The sequence below is a fragment of the Myotis brandtii genome, unplaced genomic scaffold (assembly GCF_000412655.1).
Source record: "Myotis brandtii unplaced genomic scaffold, ASM41265v1 scaffold358, whole genome shotgun sequence".
Taxonomy (NCBI): domain Eukaryota; kingdom Metazoa; phylum Chordata; class Mammalia; order Chiroptera; family Vespertilionidae; genus Myotis; species Myotis brandtii.
Window position 1 is genome coordinate 4785165 of NW_005363772.1, and position 27393 is coordinate 4812557.

The window sequence follows — 27393 nt, forward strand, 5'->3', positions numbered from 1 at the left end:
CTTCCACTATATCACACACATGTGTGAGCGCACACGTGGATGAAACTTGCCCTGCTTAGCTCTGGCTCAGATAGCAGATACAGATGAAAGACTGCGCTTTCAGCTAAACCAGTGGTTCTCAACCTTCTGGCCCTTTCAATACAGTTCCTCATGTTGTGACCCAACCATAAAATTATTTTTGTTGCTACTTCATAACTGTAATGTTGCTACTGTTATGAATCATAATGTAAATATCTGATATGCAGGATGGTCTTAGGCGACCCCTGTGAAAGGGACGTTCGACCGCCAAAGGGGTCGCGACCCACAGGTTGAGAACCGCTGAGCTAAACTATACTAGTTACTTGACAGTATGTGGCTAAATAAAATTTCACAAATTCACAGCCTGCAGACAGTAGTTGTCCCAAAGCTCTGTTTTATTTGGCAAAAAAATTGACCTGTTGCTATATTTTAATTTTGGATATTTTACATAATAATCAAGATGATCAGAATCAAGATGATAATTGGCTAAAATGAGTGCACAATTGTATTGTTCTCTCAGTGTTTTTCAACCTTGGCAGTGTTGACATTTGGGTACAGATAATCCTTTGTTGTTGGGGCTGTCCGGTGTATTTTTAGATGTTAAGTACTATCCCTGTCCGTTACGTACCCGATGCCAGTAGCACCTTCTCCTCTTTGTGACAGCCAGTGTGGCATTGCCAAGTGTCCCCTGGGAGGCCACACTGCCTTGACTGGAAACCACTGCTGAAGGCATTTGAGTAGTGGTCCCTGGGAAAGAGGATTTTGGAGCTGGCGAAAGTGTAGCACAACCCTCTCCCTTACAGAGGAGGAAACCGAAGCCCATCCAGAAAGGAGATGGGCCAAGCCCAGGTGGCAGAGCTGGGACTGGAACCCAGGTCCTCGGAATCCTTGTGCAGTGCACTTTTCACCTAACTTTCTGCCTGCAAAGCTCCCACCCACCTGCCAGCTCCCGCCTGTTTTAGTTGCTGATGGGAAGGTCTGCCTGCTACTCTCCCGCCCTCCTGCACTCTGACCCCTGCCAGTGTGTCCTGAGTCAAACAGAGCAGCTCTTCATTTAAAGGGGCTCTTCCATTCAGTGGGTCCGGATTGTTTCACTCAGATATGAAGGGCTATTTTCTAAACATGTATCTCGTTCTCTGTTCCATTCATTAAGCACAGGATGTTCCTCATTCCCAGCTGATTTAGCTCACCCGTCTCCTGAATTCTTGAATCAACAGTTCCCCTAAAGCCACTTAGAAAATGTGCAGCCCCAACCAAGCATATCTCTTCCATCCAGTGGGTCCGGATTGTTTCACTCAGATATGAAGGGCTATTTTCTAAACATGTATCTCGTTCTCTGTTCCATTCATTAAGCACAGGATGTTCCTCATTCCCAGCTGATTTAGCTCACCCGTCTCCTGAATTCTTGAATCAACAGTTCCCCTAAAGCCACTTAGAAAATGTGCAGCCCCAACCAAGCATTTGTTTGAAGTCATTTTGTCACTCGGCAAACTCCTCAGGAATGTGGCCATGATACAACAGTTAGATATTTATATACTTAGAATTTATTTCACCATCTTAAGTCTTGTCCTTTTTTATAAAAATAGTTTTAAGAACATATTAAAGAGTTCCCACAAGAGATATTTTCTTTTCAGAATAACAGATTCCTCTGATGTCAGAGAGCCCTTGATGAAGTTCACTGGACTGAGCCCCAATCTGACCACCCAGGGTAGGCAGGTCCTTAGCTTTCTCAACTATAAAGCATCATGTTTGGGTGGCCACTAAGAGCCCTTGAAGCTCTCATGTTGAGTTAGCTGGGTTCTTGCTTCATCTGCTAGTATGTGAGATTTCTCCCCTTGAGTCCTGTGCTATTGCACATTGACAAAGAAAGCCAAACACACCTATTGTAAAATGTTATTCTTTTACACATCCACCGGGGACCCCTCCACAGATTAATTAGAAATGTTCTCAGTGGTCTGTGAAATATATTAAAACGTTACTTTGCCAGGTGGCCCAGCAATTTTTCACTCAGCTTTGTGGGTATGTACTTCTTTAGCTATCCTGCTAAATGTGAGAATCATCTGAGCAAGTGATGATTCATGAATCAGCCTCCTCCCTCTTCCTACCACCCACAATCCTTCCCCCCAATATAGTAAGACTGGTCCTATGTTTTCCTATATTTGTGATCTGCAGTTTATGGAGCACTGCCACGTGACCACTTATTACTGTAGAATAATGTGTTCTTGTTATCTTTGTTTCTATCTGGATACATCTCTCTCTCTCTCTCTGGTATAGTTTCCTACAGACTCAGTTTCTGATTATCTCTCCTCTCCTCATCTCACCCCTCCCCTCCCCTTTCTTTCTCTCCCCCTTCTCTTCCCTGTTCTTTCCTTGGGGTGGTGTAGGGGAATCTCTGCATTAAAGGAAATGTTAATGGTATAGCAGTGCACACAGGGTTGTAGGTAACAATCCCTGTGTAATGTGTTGAGTAGGCTTGATTATGAGGTATGGTTGGACAAATGAAGAATGGAAAGAAAGGCAACAGGAGCTCAGGTGCATGAACTGAAAGAATGAATTGGGCATTAAAGGAGGGCAGCAATTTGGATTTACCCAAGACACCCCAGATTCTGAACATAGAACTGTCAGATGACTGATAGCCTGTAGGAAGTGGGTGAGCCTGGGCCCATGATGAAGGCTTTACTACCTAAAATGGAGAAGGAGGAGGAGGCCAAGGCAGTGAGTTACTCTATCACCAAAACTCACTACTGCTTAATCCGACCCACTTTGTGAGTCCCTATGTAGAGTTATACACACCCTTTTTAAAAATCTCCTTATCAAGAACAAAATCAAATGGACTGATTGAAATGTTTGCTTATTACAATAAAAACATGGTTAGCTATACCAACTGAACATTGACTTTGTGTCAAGTGTTCTACATATTATTTTAGAAGATTACAAACAATCCTATGGGTCATTGCTAGCTGACCTTGAGTATGTATTCTCCCTCCCTTTGTAGCAAGTTAAGTCTTGAATTTTGACAGGGTGCATGGCATCCCAGCTAAAGACCCCTTCTTCTAGCTTGTCTTACAGATTAGTGTGGCCATGTGACTCCATGCTTGCCAATGGGATGTGAGCACAAGAGATATAAACAACTTGCAGTTCATGCCCTTAAAAAGGTAGGATCATGCCCTCCCCTTCTTCATCTCCTTTCCCACTGGCTGGAATGTGGATGTGAAGGCAATAGTTGGAAAGAGAGAGTTTAGCTCTGAGATGAAAGCTGAGTGTTGAAGATGCAAAACAGAATAGGAGCAGAATGGCCTCAAACTGTCAAGCTGACCTCTGGGCTCTGCACTGGCGATGTTCAGATTATGTCATGAGAGAGAAATAAACTCCTGCCTCTTTTAAGCCACAATTATTTTGACTTTTGTTACAATAGCCAGACCTGTTTACTAATGAATACCAGTATCCATTGTTATACCCATTGTGCAATGAGAATCTGAGACTCAAAAGACAAATAATTTGCCCGAAACTGCTTATAGAGCAGGCCCTTCAAGCAGCTCAAATATGATTCTTTCTCTTAGCATTCCTCTCCGATATGAAATCATAGGGCTTTCTCCCGCCAATGGAATGCCCAAGTCTGAACCAAATGTGCATCCTGGACCATCTGCCTGGGGGAGCAGACGTTAACTTCCTTCTTGGGACTCCAACCTCATCAGAGGATGAGTTAGTTTGGGATTCATAAACCTATATGGTAGGTCAATAAGTCATAAAAATAATCATCCTCCCTTAATACCAACATGGTTACTAGCATTTTGCATTTAAAGGCTTATGATATATTTAATACAACATTGTTTAGCACCAAAACAGAGGATGTGTTCCACGCTATTTTATCTGTTCATCTAAAATTTTTAAATATTGTATGTGAGTGAGATTTGGGTTGTGAGAGCTATCATGATTTCTCTGATGATTGTCTTTTCAGGGGAATTGAGTGTCTACTTGTGAGATGCCAGAAAGGAAGTGTGACCATCAGTATTTCCCTCAGTTATCTCTGCTCTTCTGCATCTTCAAAGTGATCTCTGCAGCTCTAATGCCATTTGGAAATTTCTGGTCTTAGGATCTAAGAACTACAGGGGTAAGACAGCTCAGTCATATCTATAATCCATAACTTAATGCCAATCATCTCTTTCCAAGTTAGCTGGAATCATATGGGTAAACAAAGGGAGGAGCAAGAAGAGAAATTTATTTTCTTTCTGAAAATTCAAGCACTTTTTAACTGAGAGTACAACGAAGATAACATATCACATTGTGTGCATGAATGTAAAAGCCCTCATCACTTTTTTTTCTGTCTGTAGCCAAACTTATCCCTGAGGCCCAGCAGAGGGGATCAGGGCGCATGTACCACAGTGTTTCTGTGGCAGCCTTTTGGGCCAGTGCCTGCCATGGGTGGGCTCATCAATTTTGTGTTCAGAAATTTGTCTTTTCCACAAGAAGTTTCTTTAAATGTGGTCTCCTCTTTCCACAGTTGTCTATCAATTGTCAAATGCCACTTAACTATAGCATCTGATTCTCGTTTGCCAGATTTTTTTGCAGTTTATTGTTCTTTACCTGCACTTACTAAACTCTAGAGATCTCACCCAAGTTATGCAATTCCTTTATCAAAGGTAAGTAAAATAGAGCTTTTGTATTTTCTCATTCTTCAGTAATTCTTATTGCTCAGAGAAATGCATTCTTTGGTAACGTGTATGTGCTTGGGAGGGGGTGATGGCAAAGGGGAAGGAAAATGGTTTTTAAGCGATTAAAACGTGGTGCTTATTGTCTGTACTGTCAGGACTGAGAGTCCCCAACATGAAGGCGAGGCAGTGTGCATGTACTCAACTGCAAACATGCTCGAAGGGTTGCTACATGCTGTTGCCTACGGATAAAACTTTAGTGATTATCTCTCTGCCTCAGAAAGCTTACAGTCTGTGGCGTAGCCCAGTCACCAGGGATATCAGGGATATCCACATGGGGAATGTCATGTGGATAATCATAGGGCACTAAAGAAGCAGACAGTGGTGACATTCAACTCTGTCTGGAGAGATCAGGGGTGGCTTTCTGGAAGAGAGGGTGGTGTTTGAGTGAGAGCTGAATAGAAGCTGCTAATGCAAAAAAGTAGAGGATAACATTGCAAGACTCCAGACATGAGCAAGAGTAAGTTTGGGAGCACTGAGTGGTTCCAGACTTCAGGAGCATAGAGTAATGAAAGCTGGAGACAAAAGCAGGGACCAGCTTCACTGCCCAGGAGAACCAGGTATCAAGTAGGAGGGGTCAGAGGTCAATGCAAACAGGTCCAACCAGGCTGGGGAAGCTTCAGTCACACAGTGCTGAAGACTGAGGCTGGGGGAGGGAGGGGGCGGGGGGGGGAGAGGAATGTGTTAAGGAAAATTTAGAGTGCTGCACTTAATGTCAATGTTTTGTTAAGTGAGAGACAAAATGTTCTCGAACAGGGATACTTCAAACAAAAAGCGGAATGAAGCTCAGAGGCATGATTTTACAAGATGGCTTATAAAGTGAGGAAGTTGTTTAACCTTTACAATGACTGGTTATTTCAACATGGATTTCCAGAAGGCAGGGGATTGGTTGAAAGTGATTATCTTCTACCATTTAAAGAAGATGACTTAAGCTTCTTTTATCATTATCAGAGGCATTTACAAGAAGCAACCTAAGTGAAGTTGTGCTTGTGCCTATTGCAAGTAATAAGCTAGATTTCATTTTGCTTTCATGGCTTAAATGGTTTTGTCTGCTTTGAAGATTTCAAGCCTGCTCTCAATTTTATTTTAACTAAAGAAAATAACATGCTGAGGGCCTACTATGTGCTAGATACTGTGTATTATTCAATCAAGTTCTTACACATATCCTTCAGGTAGCATCATTATCACCATTTCAGAGCTGACAAACATGGTCTCAGAAGGTAGACTGACCGGTGTCACAGTCCTCATGAGGAGTAGATCTGTGTCCTTTCTGTCAGTGACTCCAGAGCAAGAGAGAGCAAGGTGCAATGCACTGGATAGAAGCAATGGGAGTCAGAGCTGGGCTTTATGTGGTTCCATGGGGACGGGAACATCTGGCACAAGACTCCCAGGCAGTGGACTATCTTCAGGACAACATTGATAAACTTCTGTGAGTGTGAGATGCTAGGTCCTAAGGTCAAGGTCTAGTAAAAGACAAAGGCAAAACCAAATTTGCCTAGAGAAAAAGTTAACTGGAATTTGGGTTATAAGCAAAAAAAGTAGCCAGAAGAGGTGAGGAGTTGAAAGAGAAGGGCCAAGCACCATGGTGGGAGGTGGCAGCTACAGAAAAGTGACCAGGGAGTGAGGTCCCTGCGGGTGAGGTGGCTGAGAGGCTTTGAAGAATAGGAATGTCTAATGTTTAATTATAATTTGTTTGGTTGCTGCACTGTAAACTCCAGCAATTATCCCAATTTTTCTATAACATTACGCCCCACACACTTACACAACCTTGTGTTTGAGACAGGCTCAGTGGCTATCCTGACAGGAAGAAGAGGACTGTGTGGTGTGGAGGGACAGGCGACAAAGAAGGGAGAATAAGCATAGGAAAGTGAGGATCCATAAATGGAGTGATTTGGCCTTACTCTGAGGTGGCCAGGACAATTATAAACAACCTCCTGCCCACGTGTCAGAAATTAACAGAGGGCTTGGAAGAGTTGTTGCATGGCTAACCTCATAAAGCATGAGAATTCAAAACAATTTCATTTAAATCTGAAAGGGCATGTTGACTTTAGCGGACATTTGGTTTGTGAAAAGGAGCTATTTCTAATGGAGCTACTCAAGAATTAAGTCAATGGCCTTGGGCAGCAGTTAATTTCCCATCCCTGGTAGTGTTTAGGAAAAAAATACACACCCCAGGCATGGCAGTGGTGAAGTGGGCTCAAGTGTAAGATGGGGACAGCCTATATACATAACCTGTCAAACTCCCTCCCAATCCTGAGAGTTCAGAAGTAAATGTTAAGACTCCTAAATAAATCAAGTATCTACACAAATAGGACTTGGATTTGGGAATGCACAGCTGCTAAAAGTTCAGAGTGAAGGAAGAAATAAGGAATCCACCTTAATATGTTAAACTATTAACCAAGAGAATGATCCAGTTGCCTTGCCATTGAGACAAGTTTCTGGTTCAATTCAGACTTTCTCATGTGTTTCCTGCTACTCAACAAGTAGTGGCTTGGTTTAGGCAGCCCAGGACTGGCTTTGAGAGTAGGTGGGCAAATGTACCTGCCTGAAGATGGATCTAACATGTTGAGGATTTTTTTGCCTGTTAAGATTCAGACATGGACCTGGCCACCCTTTGTCCCAGATCATTAGTGATGTCCACAGGGCTCAAGGCACCTTGAGGGAGTGAGAGCCCCCAGCTTCAAGAGAGAAGGAAACAAAGGTGAAGAGAAAAAGACAGAGAAGCAGCAATTTAGTGAAAACATTGGGAATAATGAGCTCTCCTTTCTCCATGGCCTGGCCAGAAAAAAAACAACCAGACTTTGCTTCCCTCCTAGACTGTTCCAAGGATAAGGTACATGCAAAGATTGTACTTGGATTCTCTCTCAAAATGTGACCAGAACAGTATATGCAAGTTGGAGAAAAATACCTACGTAAATATGATATCCTGCCAATGCTCAAATTTTATGTGCTAGCCAGGATGAAGATAGCTTGGGTAGATGAAATTAATAGATAAACCATACGTTTACAAAAAGCAGACTCTATTAGTTTGAATTTCAGCTTGTAAGGTATTTCCCTACCCACCCATGATAAAGCAGCAGTGAGAAGAGTCAGAAGTCATGAAGGAGGGAGAGACACAAAGGACTAAATCAACCATAGACTAGATCATCGGCCCTGGAAAACCGACTGTAGACTTCAAACAGTTTCTGATATTTGAATTAAAATAAAAGTTCCCATATGAAACCAGTCTAGGAAAGGCCTTCTGGGTGAATTTCTCGAACTCCCCTAAGTGTTAGATTCCTCCACTGAGCAGGACTGAACACATCTCTGGAGGGTGAGGTCAAGTGCACTTTGATTAGATTTTTGAGACAAAGAAGTGCAGTTCTGCCCCCAGAGTGTCCTATCTTTGTGCACACTAGAGGTTCATTTACAATCTCACCTAGTAACTTCAGAAGACTGAATCACAGTTAAGCTACCTCTTGACTTGAGAAATGTTTTTCTTATAAGAAACTCTTTTTGATTTAGTGGAAAATGTTAGAATGTATGACTACCCATCCATTTAGTTAACAAGCATGTTTTAGTCCTTCCTTTAGACCAGGCACTGTGCTAGAGTCTGCTGATAAAAAGACGAAAGTATATGGATGCCCTGGAATAGCTTAGAGTCTACTGAATAAAATATTCATGCAAACAAGATTAAGACATGGTAAACTAGTCACTAAAGTGCAGGAGTGGGCCCTGTGCTGAGGTGAACCCTGGGATGTGGGGAAAGGCCTCCCAGCAGAGAAGGAGCCTGGACTGAGCAGCCAGTGGTTGAGTGGGAGTTTATCAGATAAGAAACAGGTAAATGGCATTTCAGGGAGAGGGAATAGTACCTTGCCCTGGAAGGAGAATCTATAGCAGTGGTGCCTGGGTCAAGGTGAAATGTTGTGCTCTTTGGCTATGCAAGAGTTTCCCTGGAAAATGAACAAATGCATGGTGAGACTCAAGTGCTTCCTTGCATTTGAAGTTCAACAAATATAACAATACTAATTCAGAACAAAAGAAAATTAAAAAATGCTGACTGGTTTCTTTGTGTTGCCTCAAGACTAGTGCCAAGGGATTTAAGGTTACTGTCTTCGAACAGTCAAGGCCACATTGTGGGCTGTGGCTGCAGTCATGCAGGGCCCATGCTAAGGAGCCTCTCCTTTGGATGAATGCTCTACTGTTGTTAACTTGAAATTCTTTAATAAATTTTCATCAAAGGGCCTTGCATTTTTAAATATTTTATTGGGTCCCTAAAACTATGTAGCTGATGTTGAGAATAGAACGTTTTCTGAGAGTTTGAAATAGTTCAAAATTGTAGTGTTTTAAGTGGAGGGAGGGAGAGGTGGCTGATGAGGTTTAACAAATAAGTAGGGGCCTATATTGAAAGGCCTGGAAGTCTTGCTAAATATTTAGAATTTGCCTGTAGGAAAAGGATAGTCACTGAAGACTTTGAGTAAAAACGTAGCATGAACAGATGCAGCTTTTGATCATTCTGGGGTAATGTAGGCGATAGAGTAGAAATACAACAATGTTTTCCCCATTTCAAATTAATGCCTTTTTATGTTTGAATTTCATTTATTGGGTATAAAGTTTTGGTCCATGTTAACACTGGAAGGTCCCTAAGAAGAATAACTGCCAGGATTAATCTATTTTAGGGTAAATGAAGATAATGAGATCTGCAAGCACTTTTGAGAAATGGAGGTAGCAAAGTTGGAAAAACAGGAGGCAGAGGGTTCTGTGTGCAGGGGCTGAACCTTTAGGGGAAGCTTAGACTTCCTTTTGTTTTGCACAAGACCAGCTTGACCCACATACAGTGGGGCCTTGACTTACAAGTGTCCCAACTAACGAGTTTTTCGAGATACGAGGAAGGGACTGGATGAAAGAAGGTGAAGGGATTAGCCAAAGTGATTGTAATACCAAGACAAGTTAGTCCTTGTTCTAAACGGTTTTTACATGGATGTACATTCAGTGAGTGATCTAGGATATATATATATATATATATATACACACTATCTTCATAGGTAATAATTCCATAGTTCCAGAATGACTTTAAAAGGTTGTATATTGTGGCACAGGTTATGAATCACAGCCACTGGAGTTAGCAATGGCATTTAGCACAACCAGATGAACATGATTTTCTTTTTCCAATGTAAGCATGGTCATTAGATGGGGAGAATGTTTAACTGGTACCATCATCTTCCAAAGGATCATTTCTGTTGATAGTGCTGGAATTTTTCATTTCTTGTGTCTTACATCGCACCAGTAGTATTGCAGCTATGTTAATACATGTCCAAAAGTCACCTTCGTTTACATAGTCTATAATATTTCTGAAATGCAGCCTGAGTTGTTGCTAAAACTAGCATTTCTCAGATTCTTTCCATTGTCTTCCATGAGTAATTCAATATACAGGCGAGGATAAAAGAGTAAACACTTTAGTATTAATCTAAATTTTTCCAATGGAATTTTAAACAGTTTGACAGTTCCGTCTTGTTAAAAAGTGATATAAAATAAATGCTTCATAGCAAACAATTGTCCAGTAAATATTATAATTCTGTCTCATATTCTCACAGTGAACTGTTTTCTGAATCTTTCAGTGAAATTCTTTCAAATTAGAACTCAATGATCTTCTTTATATTTTATCCAAAGTTTGAAATACACGAACCTGTGTCTACTTACTTGAACAATGGCCTCTATTATGGTGTCTTTTTCTTTAAATCCAAATATTATACTCAGCATTTTAGGAATTCCCTATCCCAAATACAGGCAATTAAATTGTCTATAAGTTATTCAGAGCTTTAGAAAATGAAATGAAATAGGAGTTTGTACTTTGAAATGAGTCCAAAAATGTGTACCATTTGTCAATGCTAGTCTCTGTCAAATAGTCCTTGTTATCTTCTGGTTGTGCTGTTAACAGACAAAATAATCCGACACAGACTTCTCTAACAAAGATATTCCCTTCCTAGGAGAAGTCTGGCCTTTCTCAGCAACTGGGACTCAAATTCTTGACCTTGAAGACAGGAGAGAGACCAGAATGCTTCTTGGTGCCATTTGAAAATGCCCCCGGGATAAATAAGGGGACATACTTGGGCATTGTATTGTTTTTACCAACGTCTAGGACTAACTCAGAGCTGATAGCTAGAGACTCTAGACTAAGAGAACACTGGTCTGCAGTGTTGGAAACCCTGGAGCTAATGCCCAAGGACAGGGCTCAGGGGCAAGGTTTGCATCATTGGCCTGGCCTTCCTTTGGCATCATCACTCTGGGTTGAGACAAGAACAAAAATGGTCAGCACCCTTTTCTTTTCAATTACTGTTTATCCCAATCAACTGTGTGCTTGTCCTCATAATCTAGGGTCCCAAAGCTGAGGTTCTCTTCCACCTCTCAAAAATCTAGATAAAGCAAGGAAGGAAACAAATTTAACCAATTTACAGAACGGGATGGAAGGATGATGATCTCTTCTTAATCATTTTGGGATATTTGAATATTAACTCAAATGTATCTCTAATCGGTAGACTTTCAGGTAGTGTGAAGAAAATGTTTGGGAGCCAGGGCCTCTTTAGTAAAGCAGAGAGGTTGGGGTCACAAATCTTCTTACTCCCCAAACCACCCCACCTCCCTCCACATATTATCCTTCTTGGCTGGGGTAAAGGATGTCCATTGGTGCCGCTGTCTTCCTCTTCCATCTGATTCTTGTCTGGTGTCTGTTTTGTCTTAACTTCATCCCTCAGTATATGTGATAGAAGAAAAGGAAAGTTGCCTACTCAACAGTTCTACTTGGATGTCCTAGAGGGCCTATGAATTACACTCTGGAAACATCCTCTCTTACACCCATACCTGTTCCTCATCCTTTGGGACCTCTGTTGGTTATAGAATCAACACCTAGTTGGCCAAGTGAAAAGTCTGGGGATCCTTGGTTTCCTGAGAGGTAGTTAAGACATCATGAGGGCATGGGAGGTTTATGGAACAGTGTGGGAGGAGGAAATTTGGAAGAGAGGTTAGTTTGGCTGGAGAGGGGAGAAGGAAGGGAAGAGGGGCAAAAGGAGGGTTGGTTCTCATGTGGGAGGAGGGTGAGGCACACTTTTTCTCCCAAGTGGGAAACTTTCCCATTTCCTCTTCTCTTTAGCATCCACTGAGAGTGTTTCTTGCTGAAACACCCTAATGTATGGAATGATTTCAGAGACAGAACAAGGTCATGCAACATGATCTTATCTCATATAGAGCACAATCCAACAAGCAACCAAAATGTAATTATAACTAATTCATATATTTATCAACCTCTCTGGAGATAGTCAGAGGTAGGGCTGAGGTAGGGGAAGTACATTTTTATGCCATAGAAAAAGAGGGAAATGTTTTATAACTCCATTCTTCCCCTATTTTACTATTTTTCATATTCACCATTCTCTAATATCTTTTTAAACCTCTCCATCACTCACAAATTCCAACCTCAATTCCCATTCTCCTCCCATAGAAACCTTCCAAGTTCTCTAGATAACCCCCAGCTATTTACTTGCACCCAACTGCATCATAAGGCCAGGTGTGTGTGTGAGTGTGTGGGGAGGGCATTCCTTAGCTGTTGGAGTGATGAATGGAGGGAAATGGGCCAATTTACCCACAGTCTCTCTGCCTGCAATGTTCTTCTTGGAGATATATTCATGGCTCAGTAAAAAAAAGGAAAACTTGAACATAAAGAAAAGATCTATGAGCAGTGTGTACTGTCAATGTCCTGTAGGTTCATTGTTTAATAGACTCACACAGAATTATTTAAGGCAAAGTACTTTTTGACTCTCTGTTTACTATCGATCAAAAGTCCAAGATTAGTGAAGTTATTTGTTAATTTATACAACCCCCCAGGAGAGATCCAAACAATTTTATGTCCGTAGAAAGGATAACCCCAAAGAATTTAGTTTATTGCTGTGCAGGAGATTAGCCAGTTTTGTCTCTAATCCAACACTCTTTCTTAGCCTAACCCTCTGTTATTAAACTTCTCATGAATACTGGGTCCTCAAATGCTCTTCGAAACAGTCTTCACATCCTATTAATTGCCTTATTAATTATTGAGTAGAATACATCTTTGATGTATGTTCAGTTTTTATTTATGTGACAGTCACCTTTTGAATTTTTGAAAATTGTACTTCAACAACTCTCAGGGAATCCTCGCCTCCTTCAGATACCTGCTCAAATGCCACCTACTTGTGGAGGCTTTCTTTGACCATGCTATAGAAAACAAGACCTGGGTACATGCTCAGCATTCCCTAGTCCCCGTTCTTTGCTTTTTTTTCCCAATAGCACTTATCTCCACCTAACTAAAAGATGGAAAAATGTACTAGGAAGTCTCATGGCCAAATTGAACTCAGAGGTAGGCATATGCCTTGGCTACACCCCTGAGTAAAGCACCTTTTAAAAATACCTTTTTAAAAAATCTCAACATCAGAAAAAACTCAGTATTTTCCAGTACATGTTTCCCCCTGCTCAATAGTTAGAAAATGTCTAAGGAGTGATTGTCTTCCCTAAAACAACAAACTATCTTTGCTCAGCTTTCTGCCCTGAGGGAAAATTAGAGACCTCAGACTTGAGTTTCCACAGCCTCAGCAGTTGTAGACAGTAAGCTGACTAGCAGGAGACTTTACACCGACGGTAAAAATCCGGTGATAAGTGCCCCACTGGAAATCTGTTTTTGGAAGTGAAAATCAATGGGAAATCCTTGAGGTTTCACAACTTAGATAGCAGAGCTGGTAATATGCTGGCAAGATAGCTGAAGAAAACCGTAGAGCAAGCACATTTATTAGGACAGCCTTAGGAACATGCTGATGACCGTCTCTATCCAGGTTCAGTAGGAATTATGAAAATTCCCAGGACACTACTCAGAGGAGTAGGCAGCATCCTCTATGCTAGACATTCCTGATCTATCAGTCAGAAAGTGAAGTGGCTGGGGGCCTTTTCTAGAGAAAGGTCAGTTTATCAGGCACTTGACTCAGTTTACCTCGACAACAAGACTCCCAAAGAACACTTTCCTACTCTCCTCAGAACACCCCTTCTTCACATTTCTATCAACTGTCTCCCCTCTCCCCGACCTACTCAGATTTTTGCTCCTTACTCTAAAACAGCTGAGGATGTCTGCCCTGTGCCACCAGAAGACCAGATAATGGGTGGTTAAATTTTCAGTGTCTGTCTCAGTATAAGAAGGCTCATGCTACAGTGCATACTTTGCAGGCTGATGAATTAGAAACTTCTCCTTAGTAAGGTGAAGGTAGCAAGCCTGCCTGAAACGTGTCTTTCCTGTCAAAATAATGCTAACAGTAACAGTTACTATGCATAGAGAGTGTAATGGTAGAGAGCATGGGCCATGGAGTGAGATGGATTCCTCATCCCGCTGCCCACTAATTGTCTATTTCCTAAGCAAATGACTTAACCTCTGTGCGTTTTAGTTTGCTCAACTGTGCGATGAAGATAGCAACAAGAAAAACAACAATAGCAAACCATTGCAAGTGTTTACTGGGTGCTTAGCATTATTCCAGTGTTTTGCCTTTATTAACTAACTTAAGGCCTTCAACCACTCTATGAGGTGGGTGTTTCTCTTATGTGACTCCTGAACCTCCTCCACTCTCCTGCCTCACACACCTTGAAACTCTGGATACATGTGAAGGATGATGACTTGCTTTATGGGCATTATTTTACTTAATCCTCCTGGCAATCCTACGAGGAAGGTATTCTTTATGACCCATTTTATACTTGAAGAAACTGAGGCACAGAGACAGTAACTTACCCAAAGACAGTAAGTAGTGGTCTGGGAATTATAGTCAGCCAGACACTAAACACCATGCTCTTAAATATTATGCATCATACCAGAGTTGCCCTATTTGTTATAGGGAGCTAAAACCAGCTCCAATCACATGTTTGTGAATGGGAAACATTTAAAAAGGATAGCTGAACAGTTGCCTTTGGTGCTTGCATCAAAATAAACAGAACTGATAGACACAATCAAAATCTCTGGCTTTAATTTTGTTGTTGTTGGTTTTCCCCCCACTTGGGTACAGGATTTTATGATGAAGTTTCCATGAGAAAAGGGATCCTGTGGTCATGTAAAATAATCAACAAAAAGAATGTAGGAAAGGGTACTGGTAAGCCATCTGAGGAAATCACTAACAAGATGTTTGTCTATATACTGACATGAAATTCCCCAAATGTACTATTTCACAATCTACAAGATGGCAAAGTGCTGCCCCTAGAGGGCGCCAAAGTGATCATCACGCCTTTTTCTTCCTTCCTTTTTTTCCTTTTTTCTTCAAACTATGTTTCTGTAGATCTGGCATTGACCCCCTGCATCTCTGAGGGTTTCTGAATGGTCCTTAAAGAGCCCCTGAGGACCTTCCTCTGGTTTGGGGTGTGAGCCATGGTCACCCAGAAAGCTAAATGCAGCTGCTGGGTGATAAAAGCTCTGCGGTAAACTGACTTCCAGTTAACCGCAGGGCGACAGAGAGCGTCTAATGCAACCACAAAGTGGTTTGCTGGCACAGAACTTTTCCAACCTTTGGAATGAGATACCGGGGGATGTTGTTTAGTCTCCATCTTGGAAATCGTTCTTCGAGCAAGAGGAAAATGCTGATATCCACCAGTCTGAGATCAGTTGGGGGCACAGCCTTAGGTGGAGACAGGGGACAAACATGTCTGTGTGATCTCACAAACCCCAAACATATAATCTTAAAGGAGAATCTTACCCAGTTAATTACAAAATAGGCATGCCTACAAATGCTGGCAGGGATGGACAGACTCTGTAGAGTATCAGAACTCTTTGCAATACAACAGATTCGTTTTACTAAAAACATTAAGAAAATTTAAAATTTAACACAGAATTATAAGTCCTTGGGAGCTTCCAAAGTCTCAGGTACTCACACAAAACCTACACCACTGTTGTCAACTGGACAGGACTCCCTCTGACAGATGCCCTCTCAAGGTCACTGGAGTTTGAACAGAACCACCAGCTTCTTGCAATCAGGCTGCCCCTTGGGGAACGCTGTTCTGAAAAGAATTGAGATTGACAGTGTTAAGACCTTGAGTTTTTTCTTTCAAATAGTGTCACTGCTTATTCTTAAGCACTTCCTTTGAGTTGGAAATTGATGTACCTGATGGCTGGTATTGGCTGATGGGACTAAATTACATGAAAGCATGGCTTTCATCAGATTGCCCAATTTAGGGATTTCTTTCATTTTAAAGGCAAGGTTAATCACCTCTAGAAAATGTTAAGCAATTATCTGCTAATAATAGCAGGGAAGATGCTCCTAGAGCAGCCAATTCAAGGAGCGGGGAGGGAAGACTTGGGGGGAGGGGAAAGAATTTTAGATTTGACTTAATGCTGAAAATGAAAACTATGTTAAGCTTTTAAAGACTTTAATGGAGGGAGAGACAAGGCTGTTTCTTTGGCTTTTTAGCAGCCTTGGCCATCAGTTCATTCCATTTTTTTTGAGGATTTGGAAGATAGGCCTATTGATTCACATGCCATACGATTTCTACTATGTCTTCCTCCTCTAGCACTTATAACCTAGAGTGGAAGTGGCCCACGTTTCTGACAATCAGTGGGGTATAATAAAGGTGAAGAAGAATCTAGCCTGGGTTATTTATTTATTTATTTATTTATTTATTTATTTAAATCCTCACCAGAGGATATGTTTTTACTGATTTTAGGGAGAGAGGAAGGGGGAGAGAGAAAGAGTAAAATATAGATGTGGAAGAGAGACATCAATTGATTGTCTCCCACATGCGCTCCACCTAGGTATGGAACCTGCAACATATGTATGTGCCCTGACCGGGAATTGAGCTCACAACCTTTTGGTGTAGGGGACAATACTCCAGCCAACTGAGCCATCCGGCCAGGACTAGCATGAGTCTTTTAAATAGCACCCAGGAAGTTTCTATGTTGTTCCATATTAAAGTATTCACAGTTTGGTATCATGCTCTCGGAGTTTGGGGATGAGTGGTGACTATCCATAAGTGTGGGCCCTGCCTGGACACACACACACACACACACACACACACACACACACACACACACACACACTATTGTATCTCTCCCTCTTATGCCAAATTTCAAGTCACTGAAGAAGGATAAAACTTCCGAATAGAATTGTCCACCATTTGCTTAGCTCTAGATCCTATGGCAGGTGGATATAGAGTGCTGAATAATCACAACTCTTTTTTTTTTCAATCCTCACCCAAGGATATGTTTTTCATTGATTCTAGAGAGGAAAGGAGAGGAAGTAAGAGAGATAGAAACATAGATATGAGAGAGAAACATCTGTTGATTGTCTCATACATGTGCCCTGAATGGGGATCAAACCTGCAATCTGTGTATGTGCCCTGACCAGAATCAAACCTGTGACACTTCAGTGCATGGAACAACACTCTAATCACTGAACAACACAGGCCAACTCTTTTCTTTATTGTTTTAGTACAAAAAGTAAGACTGAACCTCATGTGGTTCAAGCTAGATTAATGCATGCTAGACTTCCCTCCCTGCCATGTACACACAGTTCTCACACTGCTTCAGTATTCCTTAGCACCTGGGAGAAAAGCTGATCAGTAGACCCCTGGAGATGCTACAAGGAGTTGGCATAGCCTGGTACCTAAGGGCAGCATTGAGATCCTTCTGTATCCCACTAGCTCTCGATAGAATGAGAATTGTAAACCAGCGGTCACTGTGCCTCAATGCAGGTGATAACCCTTCTGAAAGCAAACCTGGCAGGAGGCTGACTACTGTTCAAATAAAATCCTGTAGCCACATAAATGCATTTCAATTCCTTTTCTTCCAGAAAAAGCAATTTCCCGATTTCATGGGCTAACCATAAGATGATCTTAGAACCTCAAATTATAGCTCTTTAAAATCTCAGTATTAATCTTATATGTGCTTAGGCCTGAATAAGAGTTTATAAGATTTGATCTTTAAATTGAAACCCAGCATTTTAAAGATCCTGCAAGGGAGAGAATTATTTATTTTCTGTTATAAGCATCAAGATACCTGGATTCTTATTTCCGATAAGTAGCAGCCACTGTTATGATGTGGAACCTGCCTTGAACAGTTTAGGACCTGCTATTAAGGCCTACTTTGAACATTGAAAGTAAAGGCAAATAGGAATACATTATGCAAAAGACCTGCCAACTAATTAATGCAAAAGGAAATGTAAAACTCTTTCTGATGGAGAGTGAAATTAGGTAAATTCATTTTATGGAAACCATGCAATCTCTACACACATGTGTTTCTTCTTTGCCCTATGTTAAGTTCCAAAGATATTCTGTGACTTAACTGGGCAAAGCTCAGTTGCCAACCATTGCCTTTTTATTGCTTGTTTGTTTAAACCATGTTCTAGCTTTTTCATAACTTTGGGCCTACCTGTCTTTGTTGATTCCAGTTATGAGATACCACGGAAATGTTAGATGTTAGAGCTGGAAAGAACAGTCGGAAACTTTGAGTGCCATCCTTTCATTTTATAAACAAGGACACAGAGACTTAGAGAAGTGAAGTAACTAAGGTCACACAGCTAGTTAATGACAAAACTGGGATGAGAACCTAGACTTCCTGACTGCCAGTCCAACTAAGTGGGAATCCACATATTAACCGTGACATGAGATCATCCCTGAGATGCCACTGCTGGACTCCAGACAGAGATCTGAATGCAGCCTCAAAGCAAGGAACAAGGCTTTGTTCCTGGGAGATTAGCTCTCTGAGGCCATCTTTCTTTGCTTCCTCTAAATATTGGTTCTCTGGGGCAAAGTGCCATTGTCCTGATGGAACAAATGCCCCTGACACTTCAGATACTGAGCTCGGTGTGCTGTTAGGTCCATATGAGATGCCATGGGATTTCTTACATTTAAACCCAATGTAAGTAAATATCCTAAAGTACACCTGACTCTTGAATAACACGGGAGTTAGGGGCGCTGAACCCCACACATATTTTTTGCTGTGTAGAACTTTTGACTCCTTAAAACTTAACTACAGTCAGCCCTTTGCATCCGTGAATTCAACCAACCGTGGATCGAAAACAGTATTTTCTATCCAGATTTGTGAATCTGTTATTGGGAAACCACATTTGGGAATGCAAAAGAAATATTATTTTTGATCCATGGTTGATTGAATCCACAGATAGGAAACCTGTGAATATGAAGGGCCAACTGTATTTACTCGGGGGCGGGGGGGGGGGCGGGATCTATGTAGAAGTGGACCTGCACAGTTCAAACCTGTGTTGTTCAAGGACACCTGTAAAATCGTTCTAGGCAAGTTTCTTAAGTGTTGCCATATAGACTTAGACTGTGCTTATAAATGGATGCAGGTCTGATGACTCTAGAGTACTCATCCATTCATTCATGTTCACATTGATTCATTCAACGACTGTTTATTGCATGCTTACTCCTTGTCAGGAGATGCAGTGGTGATCAGGAAAGGCATAGCGCTGGCTCCCTCAGAACTTATAATTTAGTGGGTGTGACAGACATTGAAATAGAATTTACAGTAAATTATGGGAGAACACACCACAGCCTCACCAGGAACCAAATCCCTAGATTGACATTTTAGCTTGCTCTGTGGTTCTTGGCAAGGGTAGTTTGGAAAGTGGTGGGGACATTTTGGGTTGTTACAATGCTGGAAAGAAGCTACTGGCTTTTGGGTATCAGCAAGCAAGGTGGCTGGTTGTTTTGCCTTGTACCCCTATTCCCCTCAATACAGGGAATTATCTGGCATCATACTTGATTTGTAACAATCACAAAGGTGAAATACTTAAATTTTCCCCTTTATTTCCCTTAAAAGTAAACATTTATAATTACCTGAGCCTAGACTCTCACTCTGTTTTATAGATACACAGGAAGTATCTTTTGCCCAGCTTGAACATAAACGGAATGTTCAAGGAATGCACCTAATGTGAAGACTATGATTTGTTTTACTCAGAACTTAACAAGCTCTGTCCACAATTTCATAAAAGCATGCCACTGGTGCCAATACTGCCAATAAAACACAACTCTATCAGGTTACATTCAGAACTGTCTCAGTCATGAAGATGGAGCATAGAGGTGCATTGCAATACTTTCTAAAATGCAAATTGCATTCTTTATATTACTCCATTACGTTAGGACAGTATAGACTTTTTGGATCAATGAATAGCTATAGTTTATTTTATTTAAGAATTTCATTTCTGATTGGTGTGTGAAGGAAAGTGAACAAGATCTCAAAGGCCAGATGGAGAACTGTACAATTCCTCCTCTCTAGTGTGTAAGAATGCCTTTCATGGTGTCCCTCAATTAACAATCTTTGTGGCTCTGCCCATGAAATGGTTACTTGTTTAGGTAAAGGTGCTTCCAAGTCTTCTCTTTCCCAGTTTTAAGGAGTCTGGGTTGAGAAGATTGACAAGTAACCCAGACTCCTGAAGAAATATAGAAAGTGTGACTGCTCATCTGTATGCAATGGTCAGGCTGCACAATCCTGAAAAGCATGCATCAATCTAGATTTGTAACTAGTGCACAGAAGATATGCTGTGGAGCTAGAGTTACAAGAAAGAATCCAGATGGTGTCAGTGAGTGCAGGAAAACCCAAGAGGGTGGCTGGGGGAAGCCCACAAGCTTTAGGAACATCAGCCTTTTCTCCAGCTCTACCTGCAACTCCATTCTTCTGACTGAGGCCATGCAGGAGAGAGTCTGAATCAATGATGGGAGCAGGTAGTGGACTGTGGACCTAACAATGGTGCTCAAAGGACCTCAGTGTCTCTCAAACCACCGTCCCCTCTGGCACCATGATGCTCACAGAGATGTTATGGAAACATATCAAGGGAAAGAGGCACCATCATGCTCACAGGCACTTTTCTGATAACCTCTTATTTCCTAACCTTCTTTGAAACTAAGATGTGGCATGTAGCTGGGAGGAAACTAGCTTCTTCATAGAGGGAGATAGAAAGCAAGCCTTTGCTGGCTTAATTTTATTCTTGTTGCCTCACAAACTCAGCCATTTGGTTAAAGTTGGATAAACAGGATCTAGGGTGAGTAGGTATTAATGAAAGCACGTAGCTCTGGGTGATGCCTTCTCAGGAATTCCTCACTGCCCTCAAAAACAGTGCAGACTTGGTCCCTGAGAAATAATGTCCTGACATCTACAGTAGCTTACACTTAACAACCATCATGTTGCTTTCTTAAAAGAAGTCTGGTTGAAGAGTTAAACTTACCTTAGAAGAGTTCTTTTTTTTAACCTCTGCAATCTTGACTCTCCAGAGATGAATGAGGGCCCTTCTGGTCACAGGTTGGGGCATTCTTAGAATACACTAGGGGGACTCCTATCTCTGCTTTGAAAGTAAAGCTATAGCGTGGCAACGTGCATCCGTTGGGATGTTTTTTACTTTTGAGGAGCAGCCCCTGTGTGTGAGGTCGTCAGGTCTCCTGGTAGCTGAGATGACCAACTTGTTTTGCCAAGGCCTTCAAATGATCTCAAATGGCAACTAATTTTAGTTGAAATGGACTGAATCCAAATTTGAACCAGGGGCTGAGAAGAGCAAGGCTCCATATCCCATTACAAGAGCGATTTAGATTCTCCATAATACTGTATATTAAATTCTTATAATAAGCCCCTCTGTGAGTCTTGGTGCTGGTTCAGTATTTTCATTGCAGTGATTACCCTATGGTGTGCTGGCCAGCTGAGGCTGGAGTCCTCTTTCCCTTGATATGTTTCCATAACATCTCTCATCAGCCCAGTGAAACTTGTTGTTAAGGGCAGAGCTAATCTATTGCAGCCTGCCTGGCTGCATCACGCCAAGAAACTTTGGTGTGTTTCTCTCAGCTATTTCCGTGAGGACAGTTCACTTCTTTGGAAGGGTTTTAGCTTCATCGAGTTAGTGAACAATCCAGCTGCAAAGAATAGCTCTTGCAAACAGCCTCCCCAGCCCCTCCTAAAAGTAGGGCCCCTCGCCTAGACCGACACCCAAATGGAGGTGTTATTTCACACACTGGATTTTCATACGTGTACACATGTGAATATGGTAATATGTGTTTGTGGTTCCAAAAAGGAATTTGTGGGAACTTTTTTAAAAAGTGCTGGGATTGACATATCGGGGAGTGGCATTGTTTTCTCATTTAAGTCCACCTCCATGGCTCACCACGCCTGCTACCTGCTAGTAACTGTGCTGGGCATGGGAAATAGAGAAAAGGGTAAGGTAATTGGAGGCTGCTAGAGCACAGAACAAACAATTAAGGTAGATTTTGTGTGATATATGTAGAGGAGCCAAAACAAAACAAAGCAAAGCAAAACAAATCCCTGAATAATACCAATCAATTTGAAGAGAATCCAACTGATCTTGCTTTAAATGGTAGGGCCAAGGAAATAAACTGTTTGTCATCAGCCTGGCCGTTGGAGTGTCCCAGATGCGGGCTTTGCAATGAAGCAATCCCTCCACCTGCAAGAATGATGAGGACTGTGGGAGGGTACCGCTGGCTCCGCCCCTGCCTCCATCTTCCTCACCCTCCATCTGGCTTGCCCCCCACCCTTGTTTTCTCTAGCAGCTCATCTATGAGACCTTCACCAATCTCCTAGGTCCCTGCCTCTATTGTGATCCCCTGGCACCAGCTGCTTTTGGCCTCGTCATCTCTCTTGGACCCCGTCTCCAGAACAACATTTGCTCCTCTGGCTTAGCCTTCTCCTCTCACCGATTATCTAGGCCTCCACCCCGGGCTGTCCTCCACCTGATCCCATGTCCCTGGGCTCTAGGAGTAGGTGCCAGTTCAGTTCCAGCCACACCCTCACTCAGTTCTCAGCAGGGCCAAGGGTTTTTGTTTTGTTTTGTTTTGTTTCCTTCTCAGGTCCCACCCTCAGCCTCTTCCTGCCATTTTGAAAGGAAATCCAGTGCTCCGGACCTCAATAGAACAAACAAACTGACAAGTATATTAAAGAGTCAAAGTTTGGGTCAAAAATCAAAACATTAAAAAACTAAGCCCTAGAATACTTTTCTTTTGTTATAGGAATTGTGCCTTTCCCCCCACCCTGTCCCCAATGTGATAAGGGATATCAATAGTAGTAGTAGATACACAAGAGGCATGAGACCAACTGGAGCCCGCTGAGGGGTGCCCCATTCACAATCCTATTCCCAGAAGAGGCCTTCATTAACCAGAGAACTTGAGGCTTATGCTTTCAGTGCACTTTCCATTCGCATTGTCAATAGCATAGAATGTTGATTAGCCATATATATAATTTTATTTTTTAACTAGAGTCCCGGTGCATGAAATTCATGCACCAGAGGGAGGGTCCCTCAGCTTAGCCTGCACCCTCTCCAATCCAGGACCCCTTGGGGGATTGCCTCTTGCAATCTGGGACCACTGCTCCTAACCACTCGCCTGCCTGCCTGCCTGATCACCCCTAACCACCTCTGCCTGCCTGCCTGATCGCCCCTAACTGCTCCCCTGCTGGCCTGATCATCCCTAACCACCTCTGCCTCGCCCCACACCCAGGACCCAGGATTCCTTCCTCTGGCTGGTTGCAGAGGCACCTGGGACCTGGGCTTCCCTCCCTCTGGCCAGCTGCAGGCACCCAGGGTCTAGGCCAGCTTCACTTGGGCCAGCTGCAGCTGCAGGGGACCGTGGGTGGGCAGCTTTGCTGGGCCACAGCCACAGGCACTGGTGCTGGCACCTGGGACCATGGGGCAGGCGGCTTGTCCTTCTCCTGGGCCACAGCCCCAGCCGCTGGTGCCCGGGACAGTGGGATGGGTGGCTTGTCCCTCTCTTGGGCTGCAGTCCCAGTCGCAGGCACCTGGGACCTTGGGGTGGGTGACTTATCCCTCTCCCAGGCCGTAGCCTGGCTGGTCCCCATTCCTCTCTTGCGAGCTCATTTGTGCCTGACTGGTCCCCATTCCTCTCTCACAAGCTCATTTGTGCCGGGCTGGTCCCCATTCCTCTCTCCCCAGTGTTGAATGTCTGAGACGTTATGGAATGATGGTGTGAGGGCGTGATGACCATTTACATATTAGCTCTTTATTATATAGGATACCTGCATTAAAAAGTAACAAAAACAACAAAAAAATTAAATCTAATATTTTATTAAATCCAACATATCCAAAGTATTCCCATTGCAAAATACTGGATAAAAATTAGCAAACTAAATTAGTTCTAGAGACATGCTGTATAGCATAGGGCCTATAGTCAACAGTACTGTAGTGTGAACTTAAAAAATTGTTAAGAGGTTAGATCTCATGTGATCTTATCACATCCTACAACGGGAGAAAGAAAGCAGCTTTGGAAGGTGATACATGTCTGTTACCCTGATTGTGGTAATGGTTCCCTGGGTATACACATGTCCAAACTCATCAAATTGTGTACTTTAAATATGTGCAGTTCTTTGCATGTCGCTTATACCTTAACAAAGCTGTTAAAAATCATTAATGAGACATTTTACATTCTTTTATTATCATATTAAGTCTTAGAAACATCCATTCAGATGCTGAATTTTTAATTAAGTATAATATAGCCCTACCAAAACATAGTGTTTCATGGAAAATTATTTTATGATGCTTCAGCTTCTTTATTTAAATTAATTAAAATAAAACATTTCTCAGTTGCCCTAGCTGTATTTCAAGTCCTCATGTAGCTAATGTATTTTATAGCTCAGCTTTATAAATAAAGGTACTTACTCATAAACTATACCTCCCATCAGCTCAACAACATACAGAAACTATTCTCCCCAGTGAGCCAATGATAGTCAATGAATGGGAAGAAGGGGAGTGGGTCCCACCTTCACTCTCTTGGTCTCTCAAAGTTTCCACAAATGCCATCAATCTACAAATTATTTCCTGTAATTTTTAACTTTTTAAAGCTTAACTGTCTTCAAAGAAAAAAAAAGCAACTTAAATACAACACAGATGACATTTTCTAGTAAAATATGATTTCTTTTTACCCATAAACTTGCCATCTTAGCAACCCTATAAATTTGCCAATTAGTGTACAGAGAGTGGACAGAGCACAGGCTCCATAAACCTCTCCTGGATTATTAGTTCATGCCTTTGGTCTGTTTTCAGGATGAATTAGCTTTTTTTAAAAAAAATTGTTTTATTGCTTAAAGTATTACAAAGAGTATTACATATGTCTCCTTTTTTCCCCTCCCTTGACAATCCCCTGGCCTCCCCTACCCCCCAGTGTCTTATGTCCATTGGTTATGCTTATATGTATGCATACAAGTCCTTCGGTTGATCTCTTACCCTCCCCTCTTGCCCCCCAACCCTCCCCGGCCTTCCCGCTGTAGTTTGACAGTCTGTTCGAGGCTGCTCTGCCTCTGTATCTATTTTTGTTCATAAGTTTATAATGGTCTTTATTATCCATAAATGAGTGAGATCATGTGGTATTTGCATGATCTCACCATTTGCAACAGCATGGATGGAACTGGAGAGCATTATGCTAAGTGAAATAAGCCAGTCAATGAAGGAATTAGCTTTTGACATAAGATTTCATCCCCTCCTAGACTTCAAATACTATCTGTTCATCACATACTTACTGAGAGCCTGCCACATGCTGTTCTCTGCTCCTTAATGCTTGGAATCACTACAGGAACTTCACATTTAACTTTTCCCAAACTAACTTCTTTATTTCCCCCTCTAAGATCTCCACTCCCAGCTTTCTCTTAAAGTCCCCCTCCCTTTCAAAATAAGGACATTTTCATCTCAGTCTTTATTTGGATGACCCAAAAGCACAGTGTGAAACAAAGACTTAGGTGCAAGTGGCTTATTTGAGGGGTCATCCCAGGAGTAGGAGTGTAGAGTTGAGAAAATCCAGAAAAGGAGGTGAGGCCAATGAAAGGTGTGCTATTTATCTGACTATGACCATTGGCAACTCAAGTTCTGTCCTATGGGACATCCTCAGGAATCTCAGATTTGTCCCCACAAAAGGACAGTAGGCTGGGATATTTATCCACCAACTCGAATTCCTCCTTGGTTAATGTTACCCCCACTCCTGAGGTCATAAGTTCTCCCACATTTCTGAGCTATTTCTGTGCTAGGAATGTCCAAAGCCATGAAACAGAAAAACAGAGGCACTTGGCAGGTACTTGAAGTGGGATACTGGCAGCTTGCATAGGAATCACTCACCACAGCTTCAGATGAAGTCACAGGTGGGCCAGGGGGATGTGGAACCAGGAGCCACCCACCCACCCAGTTGTCCAAGTCAAAAAGCTTAGAGCTCTCCTCATATTTTTCCTTGAGTTTCACCGTCTTCTTTACTCCTCCTCTTCGTTGTTCCTCCCTCTTCTTTTCTCCCCCTCTTTGTTGCCAAATCTGGATTGAGCCCACCTGTTAAATTTGTTCTCAAATTTATTTCTTCTAGTCTATATCAGTTACCATATATCAGGGGTGGGGAACCTTTTCTTCCAAGAGTCATTTAGATATTTATAACATCATTCAAGGGCCATACAAAATCATCAACTTAAAAATTAGCCTACTATATTTGGTCAAACATTTAACCAACTCACCCCTAATGCTTTGGCAGGGCCAGACCAAATGATTTTGCAGGCCGTATAAGGACATTCCCCACCCCTTCTTATGAATGCCAACCTTCATCATCCCTGGTTTCCAATCATTTCCCGCCCCACTCTTGTGTCCATCCCTTCACCGAAGCTGTTTTTCTAAAATTGAATCAATTATTTTAGAGGCTCCTCATTGTTAACATCAGAGATGGTAGAGGTGCTTTTTCTTTTAAACAGGAAACCATTGCCTTAGAGCAGTGGTTCTCAACCTTCCTAATGCCACGACCCATTAATACAGTTCCTCATGTTGTGGTGACCCCCAATTTCATTGTTACAAATTGAACATAATTAAAGCATAGTGATTAATCACAAAACAATATGTAATTATATATGTGTTTTCCGATGGTCTTAGGTGACCCCTGTGAAAGGGTCATTCGACCCCCAAAGGGGTCGCGACCCACAGGTTGAGAACTGCTGCCTTAGAGTGTCTTGCTGAAAAGGTTTCTAAGGCTGTGCCTAAGCTCAGTGGGCAAAACTGGGATGACTAGTTCAGTGTTTCGAGGAATGCGGGAGGGAAGGTGAGCCATGTGCCAGCAGTCCCCAGGCACAGCACATGGTACCTCTGGATGTGACTTTGTTAGATAACATGCCAGGACGTCAGCACCTAACTCCGGTTTCTCTCATTTCTCCCGTCTCGTTTCTGCCACTCTTCTCATGTCCTTCTCTCTAGTCTCTCTGTGGAATGTTGTGCCACTTGATGAATTGGCCCTGCTCTTTCACATCTCCAGGACTTTGCATTTGCTGTTTCCTCTGCCTTCAATGCCCGGCCTGGCTCATGCTCCATCACACCTCAAGGACCAAATCAAAACATATCTCACCAAGAAGCCATCTGTGACCTCTCCAACAAAGAGAAATATTGATCAGTCCAGTGCCTGTGATCATCTGATTTCTTTTTAACTTTATTATATAGTTTTTATAATCATATCCTAATAGAGTATCTGTGCCCTCACTCATCTATTATCCATGAAACAAACATATTAATTTTATTAATCCAGATTAGCACTGCATAATCCCCAACATAGAATTTTCTGGCGAAATATAGATTGTAGAATGGAGCTTCAATATGAGGGCAAATGTGTCCTTCTATTCCAACTCTTTGAAAGGGACACATCTGGCTGCACAGTACAGCCTCAGTAGGTGTACCTG